The sequence below is a fragment of the Muntiacus reevesi genome, chromosome 5, assembly GCF_963930625.1.
Source record: "Muntiacus reevesi chromosome 5, mMunRee1.1, whole genome shotgun sequence".
In the NCBI taxonomy this organism is placed as follows: Eukaryota; Metazoa; Chordata; class Mammalia; order Artiodactyla; family Cervidae; genus Muntiacus; species Muntiacus reevesi.
Genome location: NC_089253.1, coordinates 82012513 through 82038628, shown reverse-complemented (window position 1 = coordinate 82038628; position 26116 = coordinate 82012513). Strand labels below are relative to the sequence as shown.

Sequence of the window (26116 nt, the reverse complement as noted above, 5' to 3'; positions counted from 1 at the left end):
AGAAGTAAAGTAAAACTGTCACTGTTTGCAGACGTAATGATACTATACATAGAAAATCCTAAAGATGCCACCAGGAAATCACTAGAAATAATCATGAATTTAGTAAAGTCACAAGGTACAAAAATAATACACAGAAAGCTCTTGTATTCTCGTACACTAACAATGAACATCATACAGAGAAATAAAGGAAACAATACCATTTACCATTACCAGAAAACAAATAAAATACCTAGGAATTAACCTACCTAAGGAGGCAAAAGACCTGTACTCAGAAAACTATAAGATCCAGATGAAAGAAATCAAAGATGACACACACAGATGGACTGACAGACCATGTTCTTGAACTGGAAGAATCAAGATTGTGAAAATGACTATATTATTGAAAGCAATCTACAGATTCAATGCAATCACTATCAAATTACAATGGTGTTTTTTACAGAACTAAAACAGAAAATTTTACAATCTGTATGAAAACACAAAAGACACTAAATAGCCAAAGCAATCTTGAGAAAAAAAAAATGGAACTTGAGGAATCAGGTTTCCTGACTTCAGAGTATACAACAAAGCTACAGTAATCAAGACAGCGTGTACTAGCCCAAAAACAGAAATATAGACCAATGGAACATGTCAGAAAGTACAGAGATCAACCCATGCACATATAGTCACCTATTCTAAGACAAAGGAAGCAAGAATATGAATATGCAATGGAGAAAAGTCAGCCTCTTCAATAACTGGTGAAACTACATGCAAAAGAATAAAATCAGAACACTCCTTAACACCATACACAAAAATAAACTCAAAATGAATTGAAGTCCTTAATAGAAAGCCAGACACTATAAAACTCTTAGAAGAAAGCATAGCAGAATACTCCTTGACATAAATCACAGCAGGATCTTTTCTGACCCACCTCCTAGAGTAATGAAAATAAAAATAAATAAACGGGACCTAATTAAACTGAAAAGCTTATGCACAGTATAGGAAATAACAAACAAGACAAAAAGATAACCCTCAGAATGGGAGAAAATATTTGCAACAAAGCAATTGCCAAAGAAATAATCTCCAAAATATACAAACAGCTCATGCAGATTAATATCAAAAAAATAAAACAAACACCCCAATCAAAACATGGGTGGAAGACCTAAATAAATACTTCTTTAAAGATGACATACAGATGGCCAAGAGGTAAAGATGTAAAGATGCTCAACATCAGTAATCATTGAGTGAGTGAGTGAGTGAAGTCACTCAGTCGTGTCTGACTCTTTGCAACCCCATGGATTGTAGCCTACCAGGCTCCTCCCTCCATGGGATTCTCCAGACAAGAATACTGGAGTGGGTTGCCATTTCCTTCTCCTCAGTAATCATTAGAGCAATACAAGTCAGAACTATGATTAAAAATCAACTCACACAGGTCAGAATAGCCATTATTAAAAAAAGTACAAACAGTAAATACTTGAGAGGGTTCAGAGAAAAGGGAATACTCATGCACTGTTAATGGAAATGTAAATTGGTACAGCCACTATGGAGCTTTCATAAAAAACTAAAAATAGAACTATCATACGGCCCAGAAATCTCACTAGTAGGCCATACCCAAAGAAAATCATAATTCCAAAAGACACACGTACCCCAATGTTCATTGCATCACTATCCACAATAGCCAGGATATGGAAGCAATCTAAATATCTATCGACACAAGAAAGGATAAAGAAGATGTGGTACATATATATGATGGAATATTATTCAGTCATAGAGTGAATTTGCGTCATTTGTAGAGACATGGATGAACCCAGAGATTGTCATACAGAGTAAAGTAAGTCAGAAAGAGAAAAATATTATATATTAATGCTTATATGTGTAATCTGGAAAAATGGTATAGATGATCTTATTTGCAAAGCAGAAAGAGAGACACATACATTGAGAAAAAACATATGGACACAAAGGGGGTAAGCATGGATAAGATGAATTGGGAGAATGGATTGACATATATACACTATTGATACTATGTATAAAATAGATAACTAATGAGAACCTACTGTATAGCTCAGGGACCTCTATGCAATGCTCTGCAGTGACCTAAATGGGAAGGAAATCCAAAACAGGGGATATATATCCATAGCAGATTCACTTTGCTATACAGCAGAAACTAATAAAACATTGAAAAGCAACTATACTCTAATAAAGATTAATAAAGTAAGTGAATAAGTAAAAAAATTTTTTAATAATAAATAAATAGTAAACTAAGACAAACAAATTCTCTAACTTTATCTGGAGACACTGTGACATAATTCAGTGCTAACAAATATCAACATTAAGAAATAAAAAATAATAAAGTTATTATGATCCTTACCCAAGGATGATGTCAGAGCTTCCTGATGAGCTTGACTAGAGAGACCAGTAAAGAACCTTTCCTGAATTAAAAAGTCTATATCTCAAAAGGATTAAAAAGGAAATCAGATCTCAAAATTTATCTGGGTATTTCCATAGTCCAAACTAGTCCAGTTAAATACAAAAAGACTTGCCAATATCTTCCCTTAGCAGAATTTGCCCATCACATCTTTCTATGGCATATTCAAGGTCATCTAATTTCATTCTGTTGATCTCTACACATCATTTCCACGGCTTCTCCTTCACTGCCTTTCTGCTGCCCTCAAACATGCAAGGATTACTATTAATATTAATTTAGGGCTTTGTTTGGTTTTTTCTTGCCCTAAAATTCTCTCAACTATATTTTACAATGGCTAATGATTTCTGTTCAAATTATGCTAATCTCATATAAGCATTCCTTGAAAATCCAATCTGAAAAGTTCTTGACCCCATCTATATATCCAGTCTTTCTCTAGATTTTCTGTCAAGTTTGAGATTGTCAATCAACTTTGAAAAATTCTCCAGTCTCCCATCAAATATTTCTTTTCTCTCTGCTACTTTTCTCTTTTTCCATAGGTTCTAATTTCTTATGATTAGACCATTTGAAATTTTGCCCAGGTTTCAAGGAGCTTGTTTCATACTTTTCTCTTTTTTTCTCTTTATTTTACAGTTTGGATCATTTATTCACTTTTCATTTGTTCAAGTGTACTGATCCTTTCCTCCATTTGCTATTAAGTTCATCAAGTAATTTTTTTTATTTCATAGTTTTTATTTATAATATAGTTTTTGGCTTTTTTAAATAGCTTGTATCTCTGCTGAAATTGCCTATATGTTTACATATTATGCCCACTTTTCCACTGATCCTGGGCTTTTGAAGTCTATCTGATAATTCCATCATCTAGTCCATCCCTTAGTCCACATTTATTGACTATTTCCTCTCTTTACTTCAAATCATATTCCTTATGACTCTGCACACGTCATAAACTTTTACTGTGGTTCAGACATTGTAGGTAAAATAATATTAGAGACTAAAGAAAATAATTGTAATTCCCAAGAAAGAATACATTCTTTCTTCTGTCAGGGAAGAGTTCAAATAATCTGTAGTTGAGATGCATCTGGCCTGAAATTTAGCTTTAGTCACATTTACTTCTGCACTGGCTTCAAAAGTTTAAAGACATGATTAGGACTTCCCTTCAGCAAGACTGGCCCATTGCCAAGTCTACAAGTTACTAAAGCTCTCCTTTAGCACTCAGCCACCCAATTTTCAAGCTCTGAAAAATCTCTACTTACTTTTCAGTCTATCTTCCAGTTTTTTTGTTTGTTTGTTTGTTTGTTTGTTTGGTCTCTAGGGAGTTACCTTTTTTATTCCAGTCCCACTAATAGCTCTGTGCACCTCAAGATATCTCTCTTAGCACTATTACCTGACTCCTAGTCTTCGGAAAGCTTTTCCAGTACATTCTGTGAAGTCCCTAATTACTCTAGAGAGATGATCTCAGCTTTCTTGCCTCACTTGCAGCCTTCTGTTGTTGTCCAGTTGCTCAGTCATGTCCAATTCTCAGACAGTGATCCCATGGACTGCAGCATGCCAGGCATCCCTGTCCTTCACTATCTCCCAAAGTTTGCTCAAACTCCTGTCCACTGAGTCAGCAATGCCATCCATATCTCATCCTCTGTCATCTCCTTCTCCTGCCTTCAATCTTTCCCAGCATCAGAGTCTTTTCTAATGCGTCAGCTCTTCGCATCAGATGGTCAAAGTATTGGAGCTTCAGCATCAGTGCTTCCAATGAAGGTGGCTACTACAGTGTACTTGACAAAGGTCTAAAACCGCTGAGAGAGATTTGTCTTATCCCTTGTGCCCTACCTCTAGCTCTCAGTAGTCATCTGACTTGTATTTCAGGAAGGCCTCTCATATCTCAGAGATAAGTGAGTTCAGCAAACTTGTTCTGATGCCATTATTTGGCACTGTACCTCTGTACATTTGGTGAAGGGCCCTAGAAAAGAGTTGGCAAATGGGTGCAGATATTCTGTATCTGGAGCTCCTTGGAATTCTAATCTTTCATGCCAACTCACATGCAACTGTCAAAAGTTAAGCTGGTTTCTCTTTATCCTTTTGCTTATGGTAGATTTTTCCTCTCCTGATAATTAACCAAGAATTAAAGCAACTATGAGTCTCTCCTCTCATAAAAACAGCTTTTGGCTATCTGGCATTTAGTTAATTTGGCTTTCTTTTCATACTCAGTTCTAATAGATTTGAAAGATTATAATACTTTAGAGTATGTGGCTTGATGTCAAAGTTAGTGTGGGAGTGATATTCCCTTGCAACTTCTTACATCCAACCAGAAATTTCCTTCATCTTTATATTTTCAGCATCTGGACTGGTGCAGATACTTGGTAGCCACTCAAACTTTAATTGAATGTGCAAAAAGAGGAACGTAGTATTAGACACCACTTTCTAATGTGTAAATGTGCAAACTTTTACTGAATGTGTAAAAGGAGGAAAGTGGTATTAGACATAATTAGACACCAAATCGCTTGTGTAACCCAGACACCTAGCTGGACAAAGATTAATTAAACTTCCCCTAAACTTTTTGAAGAAGTAAAGACAACACAAATAACAGAACTATTTAAATAACTTTTAGTAATAATGCCATTCCAAGGCAATTTCTACCTGGAATTAATATTATTTATTGTGATTTTATACCATGGATATCTGCTGCAATTTTACAGATGAAGAAATATTCACTTAATCTATGAGATATGATTATGATATTAACTGAGAAGGCTAAACTCTAATGTATTTAGGTGGAAAATACAGAAATTAAGTTAGAAAAATTTTAATGGATGGTTTGAATTGGCTTATTACTCATGACTTTCCCAGGTTTAAAATGAATAAAATTATATTACTAGTAAAACCTAATTACTGCCCATGGAAATGCCCTGTGGTTACATTTGGTATTTCCTCCCAATCTCATGACTGACAATGGAAAACTGCAATCCTAAATTTCTCCTGGTTTATATTAAACTGAGAATTTGTATTAAATTATCTGTATCATTCACCTTCCAAACACGTTCTTTCACAACATACCACAACCAGAGCACTAAGACCTTTCCTTATACAAGATGGATTGATTATTCAAGTTAACTTTGGCAAAGTGGATGCACTCCTGTATTATCTGAATAGCCACTTGGATTTATTGACAGAAGTGAAAGTTAACAGGCAAAACAGTGTAGTATAACTGTACTCATGGCCCCCAGTACAGAGGAAAGTTAGGGGTGGCTCAGCATAACAGATTTTCACCATGAAGTCTGAGTATAGTGACACTTCAGAAGCGACCACAGTCATACATTAAAGCCACAGTCCAGCAATAACGTTTTGATGCAGGACAGACAAGACATTGCTCAGTACCTACTAATTCCTATGATGAGTGAAAGAAGCTGTCTATCTTTTCTGAAAAAAGGTGATATTTAGTAGGAAGAGTCTGTGCGATCAGTTGTTTGATTCCTTAAAACACACACGGTATAACACACCCTTAACAGGATACTAGTTTATACATTCTTAGACTTGGTCACCTCAGGAGTGTGTGAACTTCCTATTTGCATCTTATTTTTCTGAGGATGTTTTTTAAAATTTTACTTTATATTGGAGTACAGTTGACTGACAATGTTGTGTGAGTCTCAGGTGTAGAGCAAAGTGATTCAGTTATACATATACAAGCATCCATTCCTTTTCAAATTCTCTTCCTATTAACATAATTACAGAATGTTGAGCAGAGTTCCCTGTACTATACACAGTAGCTCTTTGTTGGTTATCTATTTTAAATATAGCAATGTGTACATGTCAATCCCAAAGTCCCAATTCTATCCCTCCTTGTAACCAGAACTTTGTTGTTTTTGTTTTGTAAATAAGTTTATTTCTATCATTTTTTTAGATTCCACATATAAGCAATATCATATAATATTTGTCTTTCTCTGCCTGATTTACTTCACTTAGGATGATAATCTCCAGGTCCATCCATGTTGCTGCAAATAGCATTAGTTCATTCCTTTAATGGCTGAGTAACAGTCCATTGTATCAATATAGTTGCTGTACCACATTATATTCCCACCGACAGTGTAGGAGAGTCCCCTTTTCTACACACCCTCTCCAGCATTTATTGTTTATAGTTTTTTTTATGATGGCCATTTGGCCTGGTGTGAGGTGCTATATATATCATTGTAGTTTTAATTTTCATTTCTCTAATAACTAGTGCTGTTGAACATCTTTTCATGTGCTTCTTGGCATATCAAGGTTTATGAGCTGTTCACAAATTTTGGAGACTAACTGTCAGTTGTGTAATTGAAAATATTTTCTCTCATTCTGTGGGTTGTCTTCTCTCTCTCTCTCTCTTTTTTTTTTTTTGGTTTCCTTTACTGTGCAAAAAAACTTTTGAGTTTGATTAGGTCCCATTCGTTTACTTTTGTTTTAACTTTCATTACTGTGAAAGATTGAGAGATAAATCCAAAAAGATATTGCTATGAATTATGTCAAACAGTGTCCTGCTTATGTTTTCCTTTAAGAGTTTGAGAGTATCCAATCTTACATATAGGTCTTTAATCCATTTTGAGTTTATTTTTATGTGTGGTATTAAAGCATGTTCTAACTTCATTTTTTGACATATAGCTGTCCAGTTATCCCAGAACCATATATTAAAAAGATTATCTTTCATCAATTGCATAACCTTCTCTCCCTTTTTGTAGACTAATTGATCATAGGTGCATGGGTTCATTTCTGAGCTTTCTAATGTATTATATTGATCTATGTTTCTGTTGTTTTTTCCTGCCAGTACAAGACTGTTTTGACTGTTGTAACTTTGTAGTATAGTCTGAAGTCAGGGAGCCTTTTCCTCCAGCTGTTTTTCATCTCTCAAGATTGCTTTGACTATTAGGGATCTTCTGTGTCTTCATACAGATTCTAAGATTTTTTTGTTATAGTTCTATGAAAAATGCCATTGGTAATTTGTTAAGAATTGTACTGAAGCTGTAGATTGCCTTGGGTACTATAGTTATTCTAACAATATTGATTCTGCCAATCCAAGAATGTGGTATATTTCCACCTCTTTGTGTTGTCCATGATTTCTTTCATCAGCATCCTACAGGTTTCAGAGTACAGTTCTTTTGTCTCCTTAAGAAGCTTTATTTATAGGTATTTTATTCTTTCTGATGTGATGGTAAGTGGAATTGTTTCCTTAATTTCTCTTTCTGATCTTCCATTGTTAGTGTATGGAAATACAACAGATTTCTGTATATTAATTTTGCTTCCCATCACTTTATTGAATTCACTGATGAGCTCTAGGAGCTCTAGTAATTTTCTGGTAGCATCTTAAGAATTTTCTATGTAGCATCATGTCATCTACAAACAGTGATAGTTTTACTTTGTTTCCAATCTGGATACTTTTATTTCTCTTTCTTCTATGACTGCTATAGCTAGGGCTTCCAAAACTATGCTGAACAAAAGTGGTAACAGTGGACATCCTTGCCTTGTTCCTGATCTTAAAGGAAATGCTTTCTACTTTTCAGTGTTGAGTATGATGTTAGCTATAGGTTTATCATATATGGCCTTTATTATGATAAAGTATTTTCCTTCTATGCCCACTTTCTGGAGAGTCTTTATCATAAGTGGGCGCTGAATCTCATCAAAAACTTTTTCTGGATCTATTGAGATGATCATATGGTTTTGATTCTTCAACTTCTTGATGTGGTGAATCACACTGATTGATTTGCAGATATTGAAAAACCTGTGCATCCCTGTAAGAAATCCCACTTGATCACTGTGTATGATTCTTTTACTGTATTGTTGAATTCAGTTTGCTAGTATTTTGTTGAGGACTTTTGCAACTATCTTCATCAGTGACATTGGCCTGTAATTTTCTATGGTATCTTTGCTTTTGGTATCAAGGTGATGGCAGCCTCATAGAATGAGTTTGGGAGAATTCTTTCCTCTGCAATTTTTTGGAATAGTTTCAGAAGATAGGTGTTAACTCTTCTCTAAATGCTGTATAAAATTCACCTGTGAGTCCACTTGGTCCTGGACTTTTGTTTGTTGGAAGACTTTTAATCACAGTTTCAATGCTTATGATTAGCCTGTTCATATTTTCCATTTATTCACAGTTCAGTCTTATGGGATTGCACATTTGTAAGAATTTGTCTGTTTTTTCTGTTTCCATTTTTTGGATACAGTTACCTGTAGTAGTCTTTTATGATTTTTTGTATTTCTGTGGTATCCACTGTAACTTCTTTTTCATTTCTAATTTTATTGAGTTGAACCCTCTCCCTATTTTTCTTGACGAGTCTGGTTAAAGTTTTCTCAATTTTGTTTATCGCTTCAAAGAACCAACTTTCAGTTTCCTTGATCTTTTCTATTGCTTTCTTCCTATTTCATTTATTTCTGCTCTGATCTTCATTATCCCTTTCCTTCTGCTAATTTTAGGCTTTGTTTGTTCTTCTTTCTCTATTTGCTTTAGGTATAAAGTTAGGTTGTTTATTTGTGATTGTATTGCTACAAACTTCCCTCTTAAAATGCCTGTCCCGCATCCTGTAAATTTTGGATCATTGCGCTCTCTGTTGAGTGGGGCTACTGGTGGCCTCTGGGAAGGTTCATGCCAATGAGTACTCCCAGAATGCTGCTGCCAACGTTTTTGTCCCCACACTGAGCCAAAGCCAGCCCCCATTTCTGCAAGAGACTCTTCAATATAAGCAGGTAGGTCTAACCTAGTCTGTATGGGAATCACTGCTTTTTTCCCCTGTGTCTTGGTACACATGGGTCCGTGTGTACACCTTCCAAGAGCTGAGTTTCTGTTTCCCCCAGTCCTGTGTAATTCCTGCCATCAAACTCCACTTAGATTCAAAACCAGATTCTCCGGGTGCTCCTCCTCCCATTGCCAGACCCCTAGGCTAGGAAGCCTAACATAAGGCTCAGAACTTTCACACCAGTGGGAAAACTCCTGCGGTATAACTATTTTGTAGTTTGTGAGTCACCCAATTGGCAGATATGGGATTTGATTTTATCATGACTGCGCCTCTCCTGCCATCTCACTGTGACTTCTTCCTTGTTTCTGGATGTAGGGTATCTTTTTGGCAAGTTCCAGAGTTTTGTCCATGGTTTTGATGTTCTCATAAGAAATGCATGTCCTTCTACTCCACCATCTTGAGTTTTGTGTCTCTCTATTTGCATCTTGGAATTCCCTGGTGGCTCAGATGGTAAAGCGTCTGCCTACAATGCGGGAGACCCAGGTTCGATCTCTGGGTTGGGAAGATCTCCTGGAGAAGGAAATGGCAACCCACTCCAGTACTCTTGCCTGGAAAATTCCATGGATGGAGGAGCCTGGTAGGCTACAGTCCATGGGGTCACAAAGAGTCAGACACGACTGAGCAACTTCAATGTCATGTCATTTGCATCTTATAGTAGCTTAAGATATTTTTAAAATCCTCTGTGGTAGGAAATGTTGGCCACAGTTGAGGGCACCTTTCTCTCTTGCAGCAATTAAGATTAGCTAGTAGGTCTTTGTTAATGGCCTGAATAGAAAAACAGAGTTAAGAGCAGGCAAGGTATTCACGTATCAAAGCTTTCCAGGGACCTCCTTTCAATGATCTCATAGAGCCCTACTTGAGCACAACAGGGAAAAAATCAAGCTTGCATGCTTTAAACTAGCCAAAGTGCAAGCACTCCCATTCCAGATGGCATTTTAGCTTCTCCCTTGCTCTTTTCATTCAGTTCTGTCACTTATGTATATATATTTCTCAAAAAGTTAGAGTAGGAAACAAAACCAAGTCAGTAAAAGAAAGACCTGGCCTCCTCGATGGCTCAGCAAGTAAAGAATCCACCTGCCAATGCAGGGGACAGAGGAGACATAGTTTCGAACCCTGGGTCAGAAAGACCCCCTGGAGGAGGAAATGGCAACCTGCTCCAGTATTCTTGCCTGAAAAACCCCATGGACAGCAAACCCTAGCGGGCTATAGTCCATGGGGTCGCAAAGAGTTGGACATGACTAAAGTGACTGAGCACACAAAAGAAAAACCTACTTGTTTATTAGAAGTACCAATCATTCAAACAGAGACTTAGTTATTTGAAGATTTTAATGAATCTAGAAAGGTGCCTTACATGGGCTTGTGTGGGTTAAATTAACACCAAAATGATCCATGCTAATGGATGAGAAATAATCATGTGATTGTATGGGAGACACTGAAATGATCCAATTACTTTATCACCCTACCCTATTTAAGGGGGGCTTCCCAGGTGGCACTAGCCGTAAAGAACCCACCTGCCAATGCAGGAGACATAAGAAACGCAGGTTGGATCCCTGGATCAGGAAGATCCCCTGGAACTTTTCCATTATAACTCTTGTGTCAGTAGTGGGAACAACAAGGGTTACAGTGAGATTTGTCCTACAGAACTTGGAAATGAAGTAAGAGACATTAAGATCAGCTCAGAATGGATCAGAACACAGAATGCTCTAGGGACCTCAAAAATATTCTATAAACAGTTCAGACTAAAAACAATTAACTTAGGATAACTCCTGCCATTAGTATACTTAGCTCCTGATAAAGCCTGAAAGGTTAATATTATTCTGCTGACAGGCACAGATATATCTTTCTGATCAAAAAGGAAAAATACAAGTCTTACAGCAGAGTGAAAAATGACTTGGAAGTGCTAATTTTATTTCCAATTCTCAATTCCCTGTTTCATTTGGCTAAATGGGTTTCAGGAGCAATGCTCACAATCTGGTAAGATTTTCATTTTCAAGCAACAATATGAATCATCTTAAGGATCCTTTCTGTTGCTTCATTTTAGTTTAGTGAATGTTCAGATAAGCGGTGTTTGTGGAGCATCTTCTCTGGTTCTGAAGAAAAACAAATGAATTGTAATGGTTCATTTCTCCCAAGGAAACCACAATGTGCTACCTGACCTATGAATATCACCTTATAATGGAAATCAGTGGCTAAACTGAAGGGTGACTCTAAGGGAATTTTCAGGCTCTGGTAGAGAACATATTTTGAATAAACAAATTCATTTCTGTTTCAGTTCTTTTTCTTAATAGCATGGGCACAGAGAAAAAAAGAAGAGACAGAGGTAACAGTATCCCTCTTACCTCTGCTGACAATCTCTACTATTAGTTTCTAAAAATATATCTTAAAATAATACAGAGTAGCATGTCACTGGATTTTTTGTTTAAAGTATATCTTTGAAGTCTTTCCAAATATTACTGTTGGAGGTGCTGTATTCTTTTAGTAGCTATACAATCTCCCAATGCATGTATATATCATAACATAATATTATAATTCATTTACATAGATATCTAATGATTGCATCTACATATTGCTTTGATTCTTTTGCTGTTAAAAGCACTGTTGCAACTGGGGAGAGGTGGGTAGAGAACAATAGAGGGTATTGCTCCAATGTCTTCTATTTCTGCTATAGATAATTTGTTGAACATCTAAAACTGGGCTCAGTTTTTTCATCATATTATACCCAAATCATTTTTTCTAATTTTGAGAACTAGTAAAGTTACTAGAATATATAGCTATTTTGATTGTTGTGCATCAAAAATTTTTGGCACTTGAATCCTGGGTTCAAGGCTTCCTTTGGTTATGACAAATTTTCTTAAATTGTGTCTTTAGTTTTTTTTGTTTGTTTTTTTTCAGAAATAGTAAATATGTGCATGCTGATTCATTTTCTCTCCCATATTTATCACTTTTTAAAATCATTATAACTTTTGCTCCTCTTATTCTGCTTGCTTTCCTCAATGCTGTCACTTGTTATATTATTAACCACAGTTTTCAAATGGCATTATTGAGTTACAACTGACATACAAAAGTTGCACACATTTAAGTATTCAACGTTGGAGTCTGGAGATAAGTATACACTCACAGATCCATCATCATAATCTATGCTTACATATTCATCACTTACAAAAGTTTCTTACCGCCCTCTCTATTTACTTTTATGATAAAAAACAGTTAAGATCTACCCTCTTAATAAACTTTTAAGTCTACAATCGAGTACTGTTAACTACAGACAAAATGCTGAATGACTGATCTCTAGGACTTATTCATCTTGTATAATGAAAATTTCCCCCTTCATGGATCACAGACTTGTCATGGCAAAGGGGCTTGTGTAAATCAATGAAGCTACGAGCTGTGCCTTGCAGGGCCAAGATGGATGAGTCACGGTGCAGAATTCTGAGAAAACATGGCCCACTGGAGGAGGGAATGGCAAACCACTCCAGTATTCTTGCCACAAGAATACCAAGACGAGTATGAAAAGGCAAAAAGATATGATACCAGAAGATGAGCCTCCCAGGTCAGAAAGTGTCCAATGTGCTACTAGGGAAGAGTGGAGAGCAATTACTAATAGCTCCAGAAAGAATGAAGCGGCTGGGCCAAAGCAGAAATGATCGACACATCAGTTGTGGATGTGTCTGGTGGTGAAAGCAAAGCCCAGTCCTGTAAAGAACAATATTGCATAGGAACCTGGAATGTTAGGTTCATGAATCAAGGCAAATTGGACGTGGTCAAGTAGGAAATGGCAAGAATAAATATAGGCATGTTGGGAATCAGTGAATTAAAATGGACGGGAATAGGTGTATTTAATCCAGATGACCATTATATCTACTACTGTGGGCAAGAATCCCTTAGAGGAAATGGAGTAGCCCTCACAGTCCAAAAAAATAGCTTGAAATGCAGTACTTGGGTGAACCTCAAAAATGACAGAATGATCTCTGTTCGTTTCCAAGGCAAACCACTCAATATCACAGTAATCCAAGTCTATGCCCCAACCATTAACATTGAAGAAGATGAAGTTCTAAGACCTAAAAGACTTTCTAGAACTAATACCAAAAAAACATGTCCTTTTCATCATAGGAAATTGGAACAGGAATTGGAATTGAAAAGTAGGACGTCAAGAAATACCTGGAGTAACAGGCAAGTTTGGCCTTGGAGTACCTTGGAACAAGCCAAAGGCTAACAGGGTTTTGTCACTGCTCATAGCAAACACCCTTTTCCAACAACACAAGAGACAACTCTACATATGGACATCACCAGATAGTCAATACTAACATTAGATTGATTATATTCTTTGCAGCTGAAGGTGGAGAAGCTCTATATAGTCAGCCAAAACAAGACTTCAGGCTGACTGTGGCTCAGACCATGAGCTCCTCATTGCAAAATTCAGGCTTAAATTGAAGAAAGTAAGGGAAACCACTAGGCTATTTGAGTTTGACCACAATCAAATCCCTTATATAGTACAGTAGAGGTGATAAATAGATTCAAGGGATTAGACCTGGTAGACAAAGTGGTTGAAGAACTATGGGTGCAGGTTCATAAGGAGGCAGTGAAAAAACCATCCCCAAGAAAAAGAAAGCGAAGTGGTTGTCTGAGGAGGCTTTAGAAACAGCTCAGGAAAAAAGACAAGTGAAAAGCAAAGGAGAAGAGAAATATATGCCCAAGTGAATGCAGAGTTCCAGAGAATAGCAAGGAGAGATAAGAAGGCCTTCTTCAATGAACAGCACAAAGAAATAGAGAAAAGCAACAGAATGGGAAAGACTAGATATGAAGAAAATGAAAGTCACGCGGTTGTGTCTGACTCTTTGTGACCCCAAGGACTATACAGTCCATGGAATTCTCCAGGCCAGAATACTGGAGTGGGTAGCCATTCCCTTCTCCAGAGAATCTTTCCAACCCAGGGATCAAACCCAGGTCTCCTCATTACAGCCGGGTTTTTTACCAGCTAAGCCACCAAAGGAAGTTCATTGATAAGAGATGGTAAGAATACATAGAAGAATGATACAAAAAAAGGTCTTAATGACCCAGGTAGCCATGGTAAGTGTGGGCATTCACCTACAGCCAGACATCCTAGAGTGTGAAGTGGGCCTTAGAAACATTACTACAGACAAAGCTAGTGGAGGTGATAGAATGCCAGCTGAGCTATTTCAAATCACAAAAGATGATTCTGTTAAAGAACTGCAGTCAATATGCCAGCAAATTTGGAAAACACATCAGTGGCCACAGCACTGGAAAGGGTCGTTTTCCATTCCAACCCAAAGAAAGGCAGCGCCAAAGAATGTTCAAACTACCAGAGAATTGTGCTCATTTCTCATGCTAGTAATGTTATGCTCAAAATCCTTCAAGCTAGGCTTCAGCAATATGTGAACTGAGACCTTCCAGATGTACACAGCTGGGTTTAGAAAAGGCAGAGAAACTAGAGGTCAAACTGCCAACATTCGTTGGATCAAAGAAAAAGCAAGGAATTCCAGAAAAACACCTATTTCTGCTTTAGTGACTACACAAAAGCCTTCGACTGCATGGATCACAACAAATCATGGAAAATTCTTAAACAGATGGGAATACCAGACTACTTTACCTGCCTCCTGAGAAACATGTAGGTGGGTCAAGAAGCAATAGTTAGAAACTAACATGAACAAGTGACTGGTTCAAAATCAGGAAGGAGAATGGCAAGGCTGTATATTGACACCCTGTTTATTTAACTTATATGCAGAGTACATCATGCAAAATGCTCGGTTTGATGAATCACAAGCTGAAACCAAGACTGCTGAGAGAAATATCAATAACCTTAGATATGCAGATGATACCACTCTAATGGCAGAAAGTGAAGAGGAACTAAAGAGCCTCTTGATGAAGGTGAAAGAGGAGAGTGAAAAAGCTGGCTTAAAAGGAAAAAGTAGAACCAGTGACAGATTTCATTTTCTTGGGCTCCAAAATCTCTGCAGACAGTGACTTCAGCTTTGCCATTAAAAGATGCTTGCTCCTTGGAAGGAAAGCTATAACATCCTAGACAGCATATTAAAATGCAAAGACATCACTATGCCAACAAAAGTAACAGTACAGTCAAAGTTACGGTTTTTCCATTAGTCATGTATGGATGTGAGAGTTGGACCATAAAAAAGGCTGAGCGTCAAAGAATTGATACTTTCGAACTGTGGTGTTGGAGAAGATTCTTTCTTTTTTTTTTTTTTTTTTTTGGAGAAGATTCTTGAGGGTCCGGGGGACTACAAGGAGATCAAACCAGTCAATCCTAAAGGAAATCAACCCTGAATATTCATTGGAAGGACTGGTGCTGAAGTTGAAGTTCCAATACTTTGGCCACCTGATGCAAAGAGCTGACACACTAGAAAAGACCCTGATGCTAGGCAGGAAGATTGAAGATTGAAGGCAGGAAGTGAAGGCGATGACAGAGGACGAGACTGGTTGGATAGCATCACCAACACAATGAACATGAGTTTGAGCAAATACCAGGAGATAGTGAAGAACAGAGAAGCCTGGTGTGCTGCAGTCCATGAGGTCACAAAGAGTCAGACATGATTTACTGACTAAAAAACAAAACAAAAAATATTCAATTATCTGGGATAAAAACATCCAGGAATGCAAATTTTGGAAAGGTAGAATAATGGTTGCAAGTTTATTTTCTTAGGAACTTGTCAAATTATTTTCCAGCATGCCTATAGCAATTTGCACTCCCACCAGCAATGTATGAATCATCTAGTTTCTTTGCATTTTCCCCAGTATTTGTTGTTGCTACTATTTTCTTATTTTAGACATTTGAAGCTGTGTAGTTGCTTCTTATTGTTGGTTCTAAATTTCATTTCCCTTGTAAGTAATGATGCTGAATATATTTTTATATACTTGTCATTTGTTCTGTGAAAAACCTCATTTCTTTTGCCATTTTTTAAACTGCATTGTTTGGTTTTTCAAAGATGGATCATGACAGCTCTTCATATATTCCTAGTAGTAGTCCTTTGTCAAATATATTGTTTGCAAATATTCTTTCCTAATTCATAGCTTGTCTTTTCATTCTCTTAAACAGAGTATTTCAGAGAGCAAAAGCCTTTAATTTTGATGATGTCCACTTTTATCTTTTTCCTTTTATATTTTATGCTTTTAATATCTTATGTTCAAACTCTTTTTTTTTCCTTCAAATTCTTTCTTAACTCTTTATTTTGAAAGTTGTCTCCTAAGTTTTTCTTCAAAACTTTATCAGTTTACTTTATATTTAAGCTCATAATCCATTTCAGTTAATTTTAGGATGGGAAATATGAGAGGTTGAGGTTCACTTTTCCTCACGAGTGTCCAATTACCCCATCACCTTTCAATGAAAATGCTACCTTTCCTCCTTCAAATTGTGCAATTTTGTCAAAAATCAGTTGGTCATATTTGTATGGGTCTGTTTCTGGTTACTCTATTCTGTTCCATTAATCTATGTATATGTCCCTCTTGACAATACCACACAATCTTGATTACTATAGCTATATAATAAGTCTTAAGATTGAGAAGACTGATTCTTCCACTTTTTCTTTTCTGAAATTGTTTTAGCTATTCTAATTCTTCTGCTTTTCATTATAAATTTCAGAGCATTCTTGCCTATATTTACAAAAAATTTTTTGGCATTTTGATAGAAATTAATTATACCTATATATCAATTCAGGGGAGAACCAACATTGTTAATATTTTGAGTCATCCAATCTATGAACATGGTATGTCTCTCCATTCATTTAAATCTTTGATTTATTATATCAGCATTGCACAGTTTTCAGTATATCTTGTTTCATTATGTTTATACATAACATTTCAACTTTATCTTTAGCAGTTGTAAATGGTATTGCATTTTTAACTTTGGTGTTCACAGTTTTCACTGCTATGATAATAGAAATACAAGTGAGTTTAAGATTTGCATCATGTATCACATAACCTGGCTGAACTCACTTCATAGTTCTAGAAACTTTCTCACAGATGCCCTGGAATTTTCCACATACTCAACCATGTCATCGGCAAACAGAAACCTCCTCCTTTCTAACTGAATGTCCTTTCCTTTTCTTGAGTTATTGTGCTGGCTAAAATTTTAAGCACTGTGCTGAATGAGGGTGGTGAGAGAAAACATCTTGGCCTTGTTCAGTTTTAGAGAGAACTCATTTCTCTTCCAAGCTTTGAGGTACTGTGCTTTCATTTTCATTCAGTTCTGTATTGTTTAACTATTTCCTATTTGCCTTCCTTTTTGACTCATCATTTATCTAGAACTATGTTGTTTAGTGGCCAAGTGTTTGGAGATTTTCCTATTATTATTTTGTTATTAATTTCTAGTTTGTTTCCACCATGGTCAAAAAATACACTATTTATGGGTTATATTATTTACAGTTTACAGAAAGGAGTTTTATGTCCTAATATGTGGCCCATCTTGGCACTGTTCCATAAGGATTTGGAAATGTGTGTGTGTGTGTGTGTGTGTGTGTGTGTGTGTATCTTCATATACATAAGATTGAAGGCAGGAGGAGAAGGGCACAACAGAGGATGAGATAGTTGGATGGCATCACCAACTCAATGGACATGAGTTTGCACAAGCTCCAGGAGATGGTAAAGGACAGGGAAGCCTGGCATGCTGTAGTCCATATGGTTGCAAAGAGTCAGATGTGACCAAGGGATTGAACAAAATATATATCTTACTTAAAGAGTATTTTTAAAATATTGATTGGATCCTGCTGGTTGAAGGTGTTGCTCAGTTCTTCTACAACCTTGCTGTTTTTCTATCCAGTTGTTCCAATTCACTTTTGAGAGAGAACTGTTGAAGTCTCAAGCTAAACTGTAGATCTGTCTACTTCTCCTTTCAATGTTATGAGCTGTGCTTGAAATATTTTGCAACTATTTTTTGATGCATACATATTTCAAACTGCTATCTTTTTGCTAGATTGACATATCATTACATAATGTCCCCCTCTGTTTCTAGTAATTTTTGAACTTGAAGCCTAATTTATATAATATTAATATAGTCCCCTATTGTTTCTTTTAATGTTTGTATAAATTTTTCTACTCTTCACTTTCTATCTGTTTATTATTGTGTTTGAAGTCAGTTTCTTATAGAGAGTGTATAGTTGGGTCATGTTTTCAAATCCACTCTGCCAAACTCTGCTTTTATTGGTATACTGAGCAATATATTTTTAATGTAATGATTGACTGAAATGTTAGGTCTTAAGCCTTTGTAATTTTATTCTGTTTTTTTGCATATGCTTTAGTTTTCCTGACTACCTGTGGATTATTTGAATATTTTATAAAATTTCATTTTGATACCTTTACAGTCTTGTTAGGTGAATTTCTGTGAATAATCCTTTTTTGTTGCTTTAAGGTTTTCCATTATAGACACACAATTTATTAAAATCTACTTGGGTATCATTATTTTACCAATTTGAGTGACATACAGAAAACTTAACTCACTTTATATATCTTTGTCCTCTCTTTTTTACAATATAGTTGCCTTAAATATTTCCTTCATATACACTTAGCCACATTAGACACAGTTGTAGTTTCTGCTTTAACTGTCAAATATAACACAGAAAACTCAAGAGGAGAAGAAAAATCACTGTATTTACCCATAGTTTCACTTAACATGTTCTTTGCTCCTTCCTGATATTTTAAGATTCCATCTTTTATCACTTACTTTCTGTTTATTTTTTAATAGTCCAATGCCAATTTATTTTTTAAAGGGTTCTATGTAATTCTATGGTTTCTTTGCCCCTCCCCTAACCTTTTTCATATAATTGTACAACCACTGAAAATTACATAGGTTGCAATGACCTGGGTTGGGAAGATCCCCTGGAGGAGGGCGTGGCAACTCCCTTCAGTATTCTTGCCTGGAGAATCTCCATGTAGCCTGGGGTCGCAAAGGGTCGGACACAACTGAGTGGCTAAGCACAAGCACAGTGATCTAATGCTATTACCAGTCATTCAGGAAAAACTGTCCCCTCGCCCAACAACCATCCTGGGGGAATTAAAGGTCCTGAGAAGAGGCCAGTTCAACATGGCCTCTACCCTGGTAGGAATGAAAAGATGAAAAAAAAGAAAAAAACAGAAATTGACTAAGAGGTATGTGGCCACCGTCTCTCAGGAGTGAGGCTCTGGCTGTTGCCTGGGGTTGTGAAAGTCTGTAGCATGCAGCAGGGCAGCCACAAGACCTTGCAGCCACATCTTCCTCACACCAGTATGTCCATGTCCCAACCTAGGTGTCACAAAAATCCTTCAGCAGGGTTCTCCTCCACGGCTCTGTTATATGCATCTGGTCATAGTTGTCCACACGCTTCACCTTTTATGACAGGTTTTGGATCTCAACCTCCAGCTGAATCTACTGGTATTCAGTTTCTTCCTGAGTCCAGCCTCCACGTAGTATGCACATAGGTATGTGTCCTGCGGGGTATACATCAACACTTGGCCAAGAGCTGGCATCCTTCTGTAGGTACTACCTATCGATCCATGTGTCCAGATTATTCATGACCCTCTCCTGAATCTTCTCCATGAATCCACTGGTATGTCTGTGTCTCTCTCAAAGTAGAACAAGAATGTCTTGGGGGGTTCCCTAGCCTGGGCTTGCTGTCTCTGATTGACAATGTCAGTGTTCTCCTTGTACCGACTTCATGACTCAGTACTCACTCCAGTGGGTATTCCAATCTCCTAGATATATCCAGCAAAAGTCATGTTACACTCGGAGCATTGCATGTGATTGCAGTCTTCATTCTTCTCAATGCAGATGTTGTGCTTGGGACAGTCTTTAGTGTGAGCACTAATGTAGTGGCTGGCTCAGAGTCACTTTGAGATCCATTTCCAGATTGTGGCACAGTCTGCAGAGGCATGATACGTCTGATGACACTTAACAGAAGGCTTCATTGCATCACTGGCACTGGACTTGGTGAGCTCAGGGCTCCTGTACCCGGATAACCATGGGGTAGTCTGCACCAGGACACAGCTGGAGCTGGCAGTGACTCTCCACAAAGTCCCTGAAGAGGTAGTGCCTGTATTTGTCCCGCGATTCTTCACTGAGCAGCAACGGAAACACGAAGTCCTCTGGTGTTCGAAGCGGGCAGTCCTGAGCCATGCAAGAGACACCCACATCCAGACCATCCTTGACAAGTACTGAGCGGTGCTTCTCCCAGCGACTGGGGCAAAACTGGTGCTGACAGGCTACCGAGAGTAGGTTTTCCCTCCGCACAAACTGCATACACACTGTGCAGTGGTGAGGGGATGGGCTGTGGGGACATGTTTCAATGAACGGACTGAACTCGAGTCTCAACGAGAAGCTGAGCAGATTGTATTAGTGCAGCATCTCTGTGACTTGCCAGTAGAAATTAATTAATGTAAGTTTAGCAACTCAATGAGGTACCTTTAGGACAGACACTAATAAGCTGGTCATGTGCTCACCAAGGGCTCCCTTGGACTCCTTGAAGCTGCTCAGCTTCTCCTGACACTCAAGTTCAGCCCAGTCCATCAGTTCAAACTAACTGCAGGTCCCTAAACACATCATCTTTTCTTTAAACTGCACTTTTTTTTTTGCATACATTTTTTCTTCTTTCTGCCCTGTAAACCTTCTCCACCTCATAAATGCCCATTCATATTTCAAAATTTAGTCCCATTGTCCACTTAACAGGAAATAGTCCCTGATTCACAAGCTTGATTTATTTGTCTTCTGCTTTCCCTTAGCCTTTCCAGGCTTCTATCAAAATACTGATCATGTCGTACAGTAACATCTAGTAACCCTCCTCAACAATTAGATTCTATACAACTCATCCAGTTTTATAGTTTCAGCTTCTATGACACAGTAGTTGTTAAATAAGTGCTTAACAAAAGGGTGCCTATCTCACTTACTGACTGAACAAATATTTACAGAGTAACCTCAAAGAATATTTAGAAAGCTCGTGGGTTCCTGAGTCCTTCTTCTAAGCGAAGGAAGCCTTCATCACATCTCATTTTTTCAGGTGCATCAGAGATCAAACAGACTCTCAAACAATCTGCTTAGACGGGAGGCGAAGAATGGCAGGGAAGATAACAGGGCTGAGGCATGACTGTGCCTGGTGCTACTTAAGTGAGGGGAGGAGCCATGGAGGCAAGGGGGAGCACAGAAGCACCTTCCACCCAGGGCGCCCACACTGGAAGGGGGTGGTGTCATCACTTATCCAAACTCAGCAGGAATCCTCCCTCAAGGAATTTCTGATCTCACCAAGGAAGATATCATTAGAACATACGCAAAGGTTAAAGCAGCAGTGCATCTCAGTCTTTTATCTCAGTTTTTATGTTCTAGTTAATTGCAAACGGGGCTTCCCTGGTAGCTCACAGGGTAAAGCATCTGCCTGCAATGCGGGAGACCCGGGTTCAATTCCTGGGTCGGGAAGATCCCCTGGAGAAGGAAATGGCAACCCACTCCAGTATTCTTGCCTGGAAAAGCCCATGGACGGAGAAGCCTGGTAGGCTACAGTCCATGGAGTCGCAAAGAGTCAGGCACAACTGAGCAACTTCACTTAACTGCAAACACATATGAAAATCTCCCTTTAAAATCAAATGCTGGGGCTTCCCTGGTCCAGTGGTTAAGAATCCGCCTTGCAAAGCAGTGGCCACGTTTGATCACTGGTCCGGGAGGATCCCATATGCCGTGAAACAACTAAGCCAGGGTGTGGCAACTTCTGAGCCCACACGCTGCAACTACTGAAGCCCAAACAGCTAGAGACCGTGTTCCACAACATGAGAAGCCATGGCAACGAGAAGCCTGTGCACCACAACTAGAGGAAGCCCGCATGCAGCAACAGAGACCTACCACAGTCAATAAATGCCTAAATCTTTTTAAAAAATCAAATGCCACATTAGCAAGTAGGGTTCGTATGTACAAGTGTTTGTAAATGATAAGTATGTATTTTAGGGAGTGCATATGCAATAATGTCTCACCCACAACTGCTATAGGCAAGATGATCAAGAGAAAAATAGCAGCAGTTGATGCCAAATGTGCAACTCAGATGGTTTGAAAATAAAGTAGCATTCCAAAGAACGTGGGCAAACTTCCCTCAGACACAGTCCACTAGCCAACAGATTAAATTTTTAAGATACATGAATAACTTCTCTAACAAACGCTTACCAAAAGATAGCAATGACTTAGAAAATTAGCATAGTAACACGAAATCCAAATACCTAAACATCTCTCCCATTACTGACTATCTCTGAGAGCAAAGTAAAAATCTTCTGTTTCATTTTTTTTTTTTATTTTTGCAAAGTAGAAAGGAAATTTTGGCCTCTTCTCAAGTTAGATTGATTTATTTTAAAAAAAGAGAATAAGAAAAACAAATGTTGTATATTAATATGTATATAGGTATACATATATACATATATATAGATGCAACCAGTCCATCCTAAAGGAAATCAGTCCTGAATGTTGATTGGAAGGACTGATGTTGAAGCTGAAACCCCAATACTTTGGCCACCTCATGCAAAGAACTGACTCACTGGAAAAGACCCTGATGCTGGGAAAGACCCTAATTGAAGGCAGGAAGAGAAGGGGATGACAGAGGATGAGATGGTTGGATGGCATCACCAACTCAATGGACATGAGTTTGAGTAGACTCTGGGAGTTGGTGACGGACAGGGAGGCCTGGCATGCTGCAGTCCATGGAGTCGCAAAAAATCAGACATGACTGAGTAACTGAACTGAAATGAAATGAATACATATATATATATAATCTAGAAAAATGGTACTGATAAACCTATCTGCAGGGCAGGAATAGAGATGAAGAAATAGAGAACATACTTATGGAGACGGCAGGAAAAAGGAGAGGGTGGGATGAACCGAGAGAGGAGCGCTGACATATATATACTGTCGTGTGTAAATAGGTAGCCGGTGGAAAGCTGCTACATGACACTGGGAGCTCAGTTCAGTGCTCTGTGACAACCTAAAGGGGTGGGATGGGAGCCAGGGAGGGAGACTCCAGAGGAGGGGATATATGTCTACTTACAGCTGATTCACATTGTTCTACAGCAGAAACCAACACACCATTGTAAAGCAATTATCCTCCAATTAAAAGCAAGTATTAAAGAAAGAGAATGCACTCTGTACTCAACTGCACATGAACTGAACACCTCAGCATAAATTTATCAGAAGCAGGGGATGTGGGAGGAAGACAAAGAGGCTTTACAACTGATCTGATCTGGATTTTGAGACCGGTTTTGTCACTTAATTGTCATGTGAGTCTGGATAAATTCTGTAAACTCTCCAAAGCTCAGTTTTCTCACCTGTCAATGGAAAATGAATGTAGACGTTACATGGATTGACTAGATGGATTTTAATAAGTAAACTCATTTATAAATATGTGTATATGTGTGGTCACTCCTTTTTAATGTGACTCCGTTTCAGTGACATTGGCACTGAAAAGGAGACCCGCACACATGTACGCAATTTATCAGAATATAATGGTCATATGCAATGGCACAAGTGAAGTGTCATACACCTGACCGAGTGTGCTATATGCACTCATGTTTCGTTTCCACTCACTCCACCTCTTTTCCCAGATTTCTACTGAGAACATGGCAAGGTAAATAAGGTACTTCCTTCCTTAACGAATTTAGACTGGCAAAAGGGTTAAAATGTACACAGATTATGCCAAATGAGATATACACTTTGAAAGCAGAATAACGCACGTGTTAAGAGAACACAAGAGAGAAAGATTTGGGGCCAAGTTCCCCTGGACATCAAGGTCAGTTCGTGCAAAGGCCATTTTAGATGGACTTCACAGAATCATGGGGTGCTTTTGATGCGTGGCTTAGAGTTAATAAGTCTCATAACTGAAATAACATGTTAACACAGAATGAGAAGCTGAGGCAAATGGTTCTCCAATTAAGAACCCTAAAGAATTTCCACTGGTCACCCACTTGCAGAGCTGAACTAAGGATTGTGACTGGCCAAAACATGGTTTACTGCCTAAAATGGGACAGTGTTACCAGCTTAAGCAGAGATCAGACATTCCTTATTCTTCTAATTCCAGCTCAAGAATTCTCAGTATTCAAACCAATGTACCAGGAGCACTCCTTCTGTAGTGCAATCGATGAGAGAAATTGTCTTGGCTTCAACTTTAATCCATACTATTCTTTCCTCAGCTTTCTATAGAAACTAACTCCTTAAAACAAGAGAGGATGTAAAAGGGATCACTAAAGACATAAAGCACTTCTTGAAAAGGTGCATGATTGCACAAAGCAAAATGCTATAAGGTGGCTTGCACGGCAAAGTCTGAAGAGCCCTGATAACAAGGCGACATCTGGGCTGTGGATTTTCATGTGCTTTGTCCATTTATTAGTCCATCAGAGAGACAAAGAGTGAGGATAGAAGAGGATCCCATTAATCCAACAGACCAGTGCAGGACTTAGAATCTGCTCATAGCACCACCAGTCCTGGTTGTGGGTGTGAGAAGACATTATAAGCACTCAAGCCAAGAGTGAGTGGATCCATGGACAAGCAAGCCCATGCCCCTGCTTACAGCCAAGTGCTTAATCTACACTGAACACTCCTCATTCTAGGGAAAATAAAGGCATAATAACAGAGATAAGAGAGGGAGGACAGAGGAAATAAACCATGTATCCTAAAGAAACAGTATAAGGATAATCATCTTTAAAATGCAATGCTTAACCAGACCTCTTTAAAATTACTTTCTACACAAACCAGTAGATTTTGAGTAAGTTACAGTACATTCATATGATAAAATATTTTGCAGACATTAGACACATATTCTTAAATGATATTTAATGCACCAGAAAGTGCTTAAAACATAATTTAAAGTAAAAAGAGCTGATGTAAAATCTGTACATATGGTGTTTATCAATATCACAAAACTGGCATGTGTGTTAGTAGCCCAGTTGTGTCTGATTCTCTGTGACCCCATGGACTGTAGCCAGCCAGACTCCTCTGTCCATGGAATTCTCCAAGCAAGAATACAGGAGTGGGTTGCCATCTCTCCAGGGGATCTTCCCGAACCCGGGATCAAACCTGGATTTCCTCCATTGCAGGCAGATTCTTTACCATCTGAGCCACCAGGGAAGCCCTTAAATGTGTGGTAAATATATATTTATATACACACACACACACACACACACACACACACTAGTTCTTACATCTGGGTGATATGATTATGTAAGAATTTTAGTTCCTTTCTAAAATTTTTCTGTTGTCTTCCAAAATTTCTGTGAGGTTGCATTCATCATTTAAAGTTTGCTATATAATAAGAAAAATGTAAAGATAACAGAGGTTGAAGGAAAGAGTTTTCAAAGCAAAGATAAGTCAGTAAGAAAGTAAAACCCAAGCTTCCCTGGTGACTCAGTGGTAAGGAATCCACCTGCCAGTGGAGGAGACACAGGTTCAATCCTTGGTCCAGGAAGATTCCACATGTTGTGGAGCAACTAAGCCCATGAGTCACAACTACTGAGTCTGTGCTCTAGAGCCCAGGAGCTGCAATTACAGAGCCCATGTGCTGAAAATACTGAAGTCCGCATGCCCTAAAGCCCCGTGCTCTACAACAAGAGAAGCCATGGCAATGAGAAGTCCATGCACCACAACTAGAAAGTAGGCACCAGTTACCACAATTAGAGAAAAGACTCCACAGCAAAGAAGACCCGGCAGGGTCAAAAACAAATACATAAATAAGTAAAATTATTTTTATAAAAGGAAAACAAAACCTATTTCCTGAGCAGCCAGAGCACTGGCATGTGGGTGAAGATAGCTGTGCTGAGGCAGAATATAGGGAATGGGGACAGGGCACAAAGGGCCCTGAACACCTTTTCTTCTGTCCACAGAGCATATTCTGAGTATCAGGAAAGGCTCAGCTGAAACTGTGCTTCTGGAGATAACTCCAGCAAGTAGCATCCTGAATCAATTAGAAGTGAAAGACTATTTTAAGAATTCAAGTGTCAGGGAATGACAGCTATG

General features: G+C 38.2%; 1 protein-coding gene and 1 pseudogene across 4 annotated transcripts in view; both read right to left on the bottom strand.

The window, feature by feature from the left end:
* The window catches only part of RGS7 (regulator of G protein signaling 7), a 442134-nt gene that overhangs the window by 327103 nt on the left and 88915 nt on the right, over window positions 1-26116 (bottom strand). The gene's annotated exons all lie outside the window — the stretch shown is intronic.
* Window positions 19394-20386, bottom strand: LOC136169463 (E3 ubiquitin-protein ligase ARIH2 pseudogene; annotated as a pseudogene).